Genomic DNA, 11110 nt, shown 5'->3' on the forward strand with positions numbered 1-11110 from the left:
CCGACTTCTCATATTTTGCCTGAAAACAATATTTTATCTTGATATGTTAATAAATACATTCTGTGTTAATTTTGGCATGTTTACCTGTCTACCTAGCAAGCCCATAATAAGTCAATAGGGCTAACTGGCTAGCTAGTTGTACTGTTAGCTAGCCATATAGCCATGAAGAATTGTTAGCTAGCTACCCACAAATTATTGACATCTATCTTGCTTAATATTAGTTTTAGGTCATTTCTGCCTGTTAAACTATCTGGTTAGCTACATTATTAGGATCTCTAGCTGATAATTATGAAGTAATACGTTTGCTTGGGTTATATATTGTTTTGTCTGTTGTTGCCATTGACCTGGCTGGAAGAAGGTCCAGTGAATGGGAGTGAGGTAATACAGCAGGGGGAGTGATAGTGCTTCTCAAATATATTGTTTTAGCCATTCTCCACACTCGTTCTCACAACAACGTACTCAAGAGAACGTGGTTGGAGAATGCACTCGGTGTATGAGATTGTGGAGCACGGTAGTATGCATATTGAGAAACACCCAATGTGTCAGAACAGGTTGTTTTTTTGGAAAAACTAATACTGACCTCAGTGTCTGTAGTTTACAGAGTGGACCTTTCAATGCCGTTAAGAGAACCCTCGGTCATCACCATCACCACTATCTTCATCACAATCCACATGATCATTTTCCTCCTCCTCATCCTCCTCCTCATCATCATTATGACGATGACAATCACAATGAGGATTATTGGTAAACAGCTTCATATTGCTGAGGTCCAGCTTTCTCAGTGGTGAGTCTGCTGATTGGAGAGGAGGTCAGCCGTCCAAACCATCTCTGACTAGTGAGTAAAGAGTCTGAAACAGAGAACATATCATTTATTCAGACAGAATGTGATACAGTGCAGGTCTGGGACACCTGTTGTATTCAGAATATGCTGAATAAGATACTGTATATCTGAGGCCCTGTAATGTAAAACACATTTGACACAATGTGATAATGTGATATAGTTTTAGTCAGTGGAGCAACTTTGGTTTTAGAAGTGGGGGGGGGGGGGGGGGGGGGCATAATTATTATTGTTTTCATCCAGTCGGGTCAACACTCCAAACAGCCTACCCAACCGCTTGGAGGTGTCCGCGTGGTCCTAAGGCACACCGGTGCCTCGTTTTATATCACATTCCAATGATAAAACTTCCAAAATAAAATGTCAGAATGTAGGGGGGCATGATATTTTTTTCACAACCGTTGTGCCTGTGCCAAATGCGTTGTACATTAACTTGAGTTTGTAAGGGGGCTCAGAAATATTTAATTCAGCACGTCAACATTTTCATAACAGCAGGTGGCAGGTAGCCTAGTGGTTAGAGCATTGGGCCGGTAACTGATAAGGTTGCTGGTTTGAATACCCGAGCCGACAAGGTGAAGAATCTGTTGATGTGCCCTTGAACAAGGCACTAAACCCTCATTTGCTCCAGGGGTGCTGTACTACTATGTCTAACCCTGTAAAACAACACATTTCACTGCACCTGTCTGGTTTATGTTACAATACAACATGTACATACATAGTATTCAGGCATTTGTAGGCATGTAAGAACAATTAACTTTGATTGACAAACTGTCAAATTATATTTGTGTTCTTATCCCATTGAGGCCTGTTCAAAAGTACTGAACTCATTGTCTCTAGTTTGCAACATGAATGTTTCAGTGTAGAAAATAGTCCGTCACATTGACGTGAGGAACTTTAGAGTTTGAGCAAACGTTTTATTAGAATAGCTGAAACAGAAAGCAGTTCTCAACTGTTATGTGATGGTTACTGGTTGTTTAATTCATCAGGCCCGGTGTTATGGGAAGGAAAACAACTGGAGTGTCAGGAGTGTCTGAGTGGCAATGTGCCAATGTCAGCAAAAAACATTTTTTTTGTAAATTAGCCATTTACACTTGCAGTAATCATGGTTAAATTATTGACCAGGCAAGAAGGGTATGTGCCCAAGGGCCCTGACTCCCAGGGAGCCCCCATATATATATTATTTTTTTTTTACCTTTATTTAACTAGGCAAGTCAGTTAAGAACAAATTCTTATTTTCAATGACGGCCTAGGAACAGTAGGAACTGTGCCTTGTCTTGCTTTGTGCCTTGTCAGCTCGAGGGTTTGAACTTGCAACCTTCCGATTACTAGTCCAACACTCTAACCACTAGGCTACCCTGCCGCCCCATTGATTTGGTTAGTTACTCTCACTTAAATATCATATTAACATGGCAGAATATGTAGAATTGCATGAAATTAGATTTAAAACTGCACACATTTCTCTCCATACTATGGCAAAATGTGTAGAATTGCAAGAAATTAGTTGCACAGAGAGAAATGCAGGAAATGAACTCTAAACTTGTTTTTTTCTCTCTCCGCCGTCGAGAGGGTGTCGACTAAAATGCTTTGCCAGCAAGGTGGGAGGGCCCCCAAAAGGCTTGGGCCCACCCCACTCAGATAGAATTTGTGCACCCCCATTTTTGTTTCACCATAAACATAAGAAATAGTATATGTATGACCTTGCCCGGTTTTGGCACGAGGGTTGTGTGGTATATGGCCAATTTACCACGGCTAAGGGCTGTTCTTAAGCACAAATCAACGCGGAGCGCCTGGATAAAGCCCTTAGCCCTGGTATATTGGCCATACACCACAATCCCCTGAGGTGCCTTATTGCTATTATAAACTGGTTACCAATGTAATTAGCACTGGCATATTCTGCAATCAGACAAAACAAAAGTCGCACACCTCTTCAAGGTACCCACACTGGTGGTCTAATTGTGGTTGCAATATTGGAGATAGCATGGTGAGATCTGACATGCCTCCTGTGCCCACTCAGACACTCCTGACACCCTTTCCAAATGGGAACTACAAACATGGCTCATGCGCGCAGTCCAATAGCACTATAAAAACATTCTTCTTTAGACAGCCACATACAGGTAAAACAATCCCTGTAAGGGGTATCATCTCATGCAAGACCAAGGGAGTAATCTATCTCATCACCTGTTCATGTGGAAAAGCCTACGTAGGACAAACAAAAAAGACAATTAAAACAACGCCAAGCTGAACACGCATAGCTCAATCAGGTGTGAGAACATTGACTATCTAGTAGTAGCTCACTTTGTTGAAGCTAACCATCTAATCTCCTCCCTCTAATACACAGGCACTGAGCATGTTGCTCTCCCAAGGAGAGGAGGTAACATGGAGATCCTACTACTACAAAGGGAGGCTTACTGGATATCTTGTCTAAAAACATTGACCCCAGGTGCTCTGAATATTGACTTTGATCTCAGCCCCTTCAATTATCTCTTTTATGAACAAGTCTTATAAATTGATAGTGTGTGTGGTTCTCTTTTTGCTAGTCCTCCTGGTTTTGACCCTTGACTGTTTCTGGACTCTGTACCCGCCTGCCTGACCATTCTGCCTGCCCTGACCTTGAGCATGTCTGCCATTCTGTACCTCCTGGACTCTGAACTGGTTTTGACTTTTTGCCTGTCCACGACCATTCTCTTGCCTACCCCTTTTTGTATCAATAAACACCTAAGAGTCCAACCATCTGCCTCCTGTGTCTGCATCTGGGTCTCGCCTTGTGCCCTGATATTGTCATTGTGTCACGGCTCCTACCGAAGGTGGCTCCCCTTCCTGTTCGGGTGGCGCTAGGGGGTCGTCGTCACCGGCCTACTAGCTGCCACTGATCCCTTTTCCCCTTTCTGTTTATTGGTTTCACCTGTTTGTGTTTTAGGCTGATTCGTGTCGTGCTAAAGTCGTGCTTTATTTACCCGCCTGCTGGTTGTGCGAGATTGTTTGGTGTACTTGTGTGCACGTCTGTGAGTTACAGTTTTCCCATTTTCGTGGGTTTTGCTGGACTGTTTAAGTCCCCCGTGTTTGGGGCATTTGTTTTGGTGTGCGCCCTGTGTTTCGTGGGGTTGGCTTATGTTCACCGTTTTTGTGCATTAAAAAGTTAGCATTACCCTGAACTCTCTGCTTCCTGCGCCTGACTTCTCACCCACTACACCCCGGACATAACACACTGGTTGCACTAATTGCATGGTTTGTCTACATAACCTGGTTCAAGCATTAATGACATTACCCTGCAGAAGGCACAGTGATGCCGAAACGTTGAAGATTTACCCAATAAATTACTGGGAGTTTACATATGGAGTGTGCGACTCTCTTTATTTGTATAGTTTATTCGCCATTAGTCAGCACCTCCACACAAAATCATTTTTCTGGGCGTGCGCAAGCTCATGTTTTTTATTATACCAATGTAATTAGAACAGGAAAAACAAATGTTTTGTCATATCAGCTTGTTTTACGTCTTTGTAAACAACGCAATTGTAAACCAACTCTGTATATACAGTGCCTTGCGAAAGTATTCGGCCCCCTTGAACTTTGCGACCTTTTGCCACATTTCAGGCTTCAAACATAAAGATATAAAACTGTATTTTTTTGTGAAGAATCAACAACAAGTGGGACACAATCATGAAGTGGAACGACATTTATTGGATATTTCAAACTTTTTTAACAAATCAAAAACTGAAAAATTGGGCGTGCAAAATTATTCAGCCCCCTTAAGTTAATACTTTGTAGCGCCACCTTTTGCTGCGATTACAGCTGTAAGTCGCTTGGGGTATGTCTCTATCAGTTTTGCACATCGAGAGACTGACATTTTTTCCCATTCCTCCTTGCAAAACAGCTCGAGCTCAGTGAGGTTGGATGGAGAGCATTTGTGAACAGCAGTTTTCAGTTCTTTCCACAGATTCTCGATTGGATTCAGGTCTGGACTTTGACTTGGCCATTCTAACACCTGGATATGTTTATTTTTGAACCATTCCATTGTAGATTTTGCTTTATGTTTTGGATCATTGTCTTGTTGGAAGACAAATCTCCGTCCCAGTCTCAGGTCTTTTGCAGACTCCATCAGGTTTTCTTCCAGAATGGTCCTGTATTTGGCTCCTTCCATCTTCCCATCCATTTTAACCATCTTCCCTGTCCCTGCTGAAGAAAAGCAGGCCCAAACCATGATGCTGCCACCACCATGTTTGACAGTGGGGATGGTGTGTTCAGCTGTGTTGCTTTTACGCCAAACATAACGTTTTGCATTGTTGCCAAAAAGTTCAATTTTTGTTTCATCTGACCAGAGCACCTTCTTCCACATGTTTGGTGTGTCTCCCAGGTGGCTTGTGGCAAACTTTAACCAACACTTTTTATGGATATCTTTAAGAAATGGCTTTCTTCTTGCCACTTCCATAAAGGCCAGATTTGTGCAATATACGACTGATTGTTGTCCTATGGACAGTGTCTCCCACCTCATCTGTAGATCTCTGCAGTTCATCCAGAGTGATCATGGGCCTCTTGGCTGCATCTCTGATCAGTCTTCTCCTTGTATGAGCTGAAAGTTTAGAGGGACGGCCAGGTCTTGGTAGATTTGCAGTGGTCTGATACTCCTTCCATTTCAATATTATCGCTTGCACAGTGCTCCTTGGGATGTTTAAAGCTTGGGAAATCTTTTTGTATCCAAATCCGGCTTTAAACTTCTTCACAACAGTATCTCGGACCTGCCTGGTGTGTTCCTTGTTCTTCATGATGCTCTCTGCGCTTTTAACGGACCTCTGAGACTATCACAGTGCAGGTGCATTTATGCGGAGACTTGATTACACACAGGTGGATTGTATTTATCATCATTAGTAATTTAGGTCAACATTGGATCATTCAGAGATCCTCACTGAACTTCTGGAGAGAGTTTGCTGCACTGAAAGTAAAGGGGCTGGATAATTTTGCACGCCCAATTTTTCAGTTTTTGATTTGTTAAAAAAGTTTGAAATATCCAATAAATGTCGTTCCACTTCATGATTGTGTCCCACTTGTTGTTGATTCTTCACAAAAAAATACAGTTTTATATCTTTATGTTTGAAGCCTGAAATGTGGCAAAAGGTCGCAAAGTTCAAGGGGGCCGAATACTTTCGCAAGGCACTGTATAGCCTCAAAACATGTTCTCAGATTGTTTGGTCTATAACACAAACAGAAATGACCTGACCCACCACTCCTACATACTCCTATCTTCATTTGAGAACTAGCACTGAATAAATATACTGTATACCACATTCAACTTTATTCCTCTCTCTATTCTCAGATAGCCAGCGTACCATTCATTTATATTGTAGCCGCATGCTCTTCTGGATGTCCTAGTTTGCTGTGCTGCTCTTCCTCAGACCCACAGCTCAGAATATAATCCAATGTGACTTCATTGTCCCATTATGAAACGGAAACAAGTCTTTTGTCGACGTCTTTGTTTCCCCGTTCAATACGATATTTACAACTAAATAGACCATTGTGGCGAGAACACACATTTTTTGAGATTCTTATCAAGGTTAGATTTTTTTTGCTCCAAACGTTTGGATACTGTACATGTGGACTGTTTGGTGCATTTCATCCTCCTAGTTTTGCTTAACACACTCGTGACATTTTGGACCTGAAAGCGCATGGATAGAGTGGCATGTCTCAACGCCCAGTCTTATTTGGATTCTTGGGTCAGTCTGGTGCTGTGGGTGGCAGCTCGGGCTCAGTCAAAGAAATGACTTATCTCTGAAATCGACCCACTCTCATCATGTTCTCCATCACCAAAAACAACAGAGCAACCTCAAATACAAAGGGTTTTTGTTGAATTTTGGTCTGCCCACTATTTGTCCCTGCCTGCCTTTTGGCTATGCATGGATGTTGTTGTGTTGTAGTGTGATAAAGCAGAAAACCTTGAATAAGAGAGGGTTCATACCAAACTCATCTGAGCTGGTCTTTTTTTGCTGCAAAATGGCGCCACCTTGCTGTATTGTAACTATCAGGATTTCCATTTGACTCCAGTCTATTAAATTCTACCAGGAGCTGGTACAAAATCATGATCCAGAACCAGTAAAGATTGAGATTGACCCCTAACCTTAGCTGTGTGCTCCAATAGGGAGCCCAGTAGAGCGACCTCTAACCCTGTCTGTGTGTAGTCTCTGTAAGGGGGATTACACAGTGTGGTTGCTGCCCCTTATAATAATTTACCTGTTCACCTTCCTGGTGGCCAGCTGCTTCTGTTTGTCTTTGAAATCGTGATGGACATGCTCTTCTCCTGCTTTGCCACGGACACGACTCAACCAGCCACTCTTATTTGGATTCTTGGGTCAGTCTAACGCTGTGGGTGGCAGTTCCGGCACAGAGTCAAAGAAACTGTTTGTTTCAACCAAATCCATCATCATCAACAACAACAAAGAGCATCCTTTAAATAGAAAGCGTTATTGTGTCAGTCGGATAAACCTAGATAAGATTGAATAAGAGAGGGCCCATACCAAACTCATCTGAGCTGAAGTCTTTTTTTGCTGTAAAATAGCACCACCTTGCTGTAATTGTTGCTATAAGTGTTTGGATTTGCGTTTGACTCCAGTCAATTAATTTAACTGAAAATGTTTCAATACTTTTTCTACCCAGGAGCTTTTCAAGTCACAAAATTAATACAGCTCAGGTGTGATCAGACCTTAGCCCTGTCTACTATGTCCTATCCAATAGGACCACAGTAAAGAATGAGATTGACCCCTAACCTTAGCTGTGAGCCCCAATAGGGTTCCCTGTGCAGAGCTACCCCTAACCCTGGCTGTGTGTAAACCCCTCTAGACAGCCCAGTGCAGAGTGAGGAGACAGGGCTGGTGTAGTACCGTGTCAGTACATGTTATGGTACCACACTGTGGGCTTCTTCTGTAACTCTCAATGAGTTTAAAACTTGGGTAAAAAAACACTGTTCAGAAGGAGTGTAAATGTTTCCTGTAGGTCGGATTGCATTGTTGTACTAATTGTATTGTGTTTTAAATGTTGTAATGTTAGCTGTTGCCTTTTTGGCCAGGTCTCCCTTGCCAAAGAGACTCTTGTCTCAATGGGCTTTTCCTGGTTAAATAAAAATAAAGATCTGGATCAGTCAGTTCATCCTGGCCTGCCAGCAGAAGACTGTGGCCGGAGCTGTGGTCACCTACTACTCCGCCAGGTCAGGAGAGAGTGTTGTGGTAAATGTAATGAAATGCTAAGTGGTGAAATTTTCCCTCGGAAATAGTCCTGTATCAGACCAGGGATCAAAGTATTTGTTTTTCAAATACGTTAGCTGTACTTGATTGAGCTTGCATGGTGCAAAGAAACCAATAAAATAGTCCCAAAAGTGTAAACCCCACCACTCTGGCACTCCATACAATCAAACACTCAACGTATCTGAAAGAAAGGGAAAGGGAAATGGGGATGCCTAGTCAGTTGTACAACTGAATGCATTGGAATGTGTCTTCCGCATTTAACCCACCCAGAAAACAAATACTAGTTGAACGCAGGTCTGTCTCGTATCACCTATACTATTTCTAACTCTTCTTTTCCTCTTCTTTTCAGCTGCAACTGTCCCCCATCCTGTTCACTATGCTGCATCTGGGCCCCTACCACCTGGGCACCGGGGCCAAAGGCTCCTTCCTCACCACCCTGGTGGAGATTACTCCCTCATCTTCACCTACATCCACAACCACCTCAAAGGAAAATGACTCATTTGATCATATTCACTGTCCTAAACCAACAACCAGCGTGAGGTCCTTTATCACAATGGATGGGGAAAGGGGATACCTAGTCAGTTGCACAACTGAATGCATTCAACCTAAATGTGTCTTCCTCATTTAACACAACCCCTTTGAATCAAAGCGATGTTGGGGGCTGCCTTAATCGACGTCCACTTCATCAGAGCTCGGGGAGCTGTTGTTGTTGCCTTGCTCAAGGGCAGTTCAGCATCAGAGATAAAGGATATGAATAATTAAAAAACAACATCATTTATTTTCAATTTTTACTTATTATTTAAGGTCATTCCAGGTGATAATATTAATTTTCAGCAAATGCAATTATTTATATTAAGATGTACACAGTTTCCAGTTTCCATTTTTTTGATAATACAATTTCAAAGGACTTCCATGGACATTCTAATCATATGACATGTCAACCTGACTAAATATATTTATACATTTAATGATTTGTAGATATAAATTGTAAATGACTTGTGGAAAACTCCATAGTTTAATGAGTCTGTGTGGTTGACAGGAGAGATTATGAGAGGGGCTAGGTTTTTACCACCAGCATGATTGCAGGGGCTGAATAATGGATATAGTTTCTCAGTAAAGGTGCAGCCAGTGAAAGAGTAGATATGAGACCTGGCCTCCACATCATAAAAAGAGACCTGACCCTCCTCATAGTCCACAAACACCCCCACCTTCTGGGGCTTCTCTTTCAGGGACAGGAGGAAAGGGGGATAGGTGCTGGCTTTGTACACATTTCCATCCCTTAGCAACACGGTCCAGAGTCCATCCTCAGGGCTCAGTGAGATATTCCTCTTCTTGTCTATGGACTCTCTGGCCACTCCTAAAGTCCACTTAGTCTTCCCCTTAACCGTCACCTCATAGTAAAATCTCCCTGAGGAGAAGCAATCCTTTCCAAGGACAATGGCAAAACGATCAAACCTTTTTGGATTGTCCGGTAGATTCCGTACTGTTTCTCCACATCTCACTTGTTTCCCATCCTCAGACAGGATGAGATAGGGATGTGCTGTGTCAGGGTCCAGAGTCACATCCACCGCATACTGCTGAATCCTCTTCAGTTTGACTTCAGGCAACAGCTTCTCCATCTCTTTATTCAGCATTTCCTCCAGCTGAGACACAGCTGTCCTCACAGTCCCCACACACAGATCACTGTGAACACTGATCTCAGACCAGTCCTTGGTGGATGGAGGGGTGCACACTAGAGATGTGAAGCTCTGGAGAAGTTGGAGGTGGTCCTCGGTGTGAGAGAGTTGCTCCAGCTCAGTGCTTCTCCTCTTCAGCTCAGTGATTTCATGCTCCAGCTCTTTAATGAGCCCTTCAGCCTGCCTCTCAGCTGCTTTCTGCTTCTTCTCAATCACCTCAATCAGCTCAGCCTGGCTTTTCTCAATGAATCGAACCAGAGCAGTGAATACCTGCATGCTGTCTGCTATCTCTCTCTTTGCATCTCTCTTGCTGAGCTCTACTGAGTGTTTGATGTCCTTTAGCTTCAGCAGTCGCTCTTGGATAATCTGCTGCAACTCTGCCTCAGTTTTCCCCAGCTGAGCCTTCCTCTCTCCACACTCTTCATCTATAGGGACAGTGTCATGAGTATTGTGGTCTGTCTCAGTGCAGAACTGACACACACACGTCTGGTCAGTCCTACAGAACAGCTCCAGGACTCTGTCATGCTTCTTACAGATCCTGTCTTCCAGGTTCTCCACGGGGTCAATCAGTTTGTGTCTCTTTAAGAGTGGGGCTATCTGATGAGGATCCAGGTGAGTAAGAGGCCAGGCACACCAGGCAGGACTTCAGGGCCTTGAGCTTCGTCCCAGTGCAGACATCACAGGCCACTTTTCCGGGATTGGCAGGGCAATCATCTTTACCTTCGTCTGTCATCCTTTTAACATTTTCTACAACCTCTCTGAATGTTGTGTTGACACGAAGCTCTGGTCGTGTGTAGAATGTCTCCTTACACAGTGGACATTGACACAGGTCATTGCTATCCCAGTACTTTGTGACACAGGCAATGCAGAAGTTGTGTCCACATGAAGTGGATACTGGCTCATTGAACACATCCAGGCAGATAGAGCACAGGAACTGCTCTTCAGACAGGAGACTGCTGGATGAAGCCATATCTAGACAGAGAAAGTGAAACTGTAAATCATTTCCTGGAATGAGTCAGCTCTCGGTAGTTTGAATAAAGCTTGAATAAAGTTGTGATAAAAGTCAGCATAAACTTGCTAAATTACCAAAGTGAGGGAAACATAGGTACTGTAGATAAAAAACTGGAAACTACAGTAGAACTACAGTTTTACCATTTCAAATCAAACAAGAGAATAGTTTAATAAATCATTTTCACTAATCTTGGAAGAAATGTATTAATAATTAATATAACTTATGAAATATATAACTGAATTATGAAAGAAGTGTGATTTAGGGTTAAACAAAGGCTAATTGCAGAGGAATGGAAGGTTTTCCAAAGACATCAACAACAGAATTCTAATTCCACATGAGGATGAACAAATATATTAAAGTG

At 42.7% G+C, this 11110-nt stretch overlaps 1 pseudogene; it reads right to left on the bottom strand.

The window, feature by feature from the left end:
* Positions 1-8929: 8929 nt before the first annotated feature.
* On the bottom strand, positions 8930-10707 carry LOC110533147 (annotated as a pseudogene).
* Between the last annotated feature and the right edge of the window lie 403 nt (positions 10708-11110).

This window comes from Oncorhynchus mykiss, chromosome 10, assembly GCF_013265735.2.
Source record: "Oncorhynchus mykiss isolate Arlee chromosome 10, USDA_OmykA_1.1, whole genome shotgun sequence".
NCBI classification, from domain to species: Eukaryota; Metazoa; Chordata; class Actinopteri; order Salmoniformes; family Salmonidae; genus Oncorhynchus; species Oncorhynchus mykiss.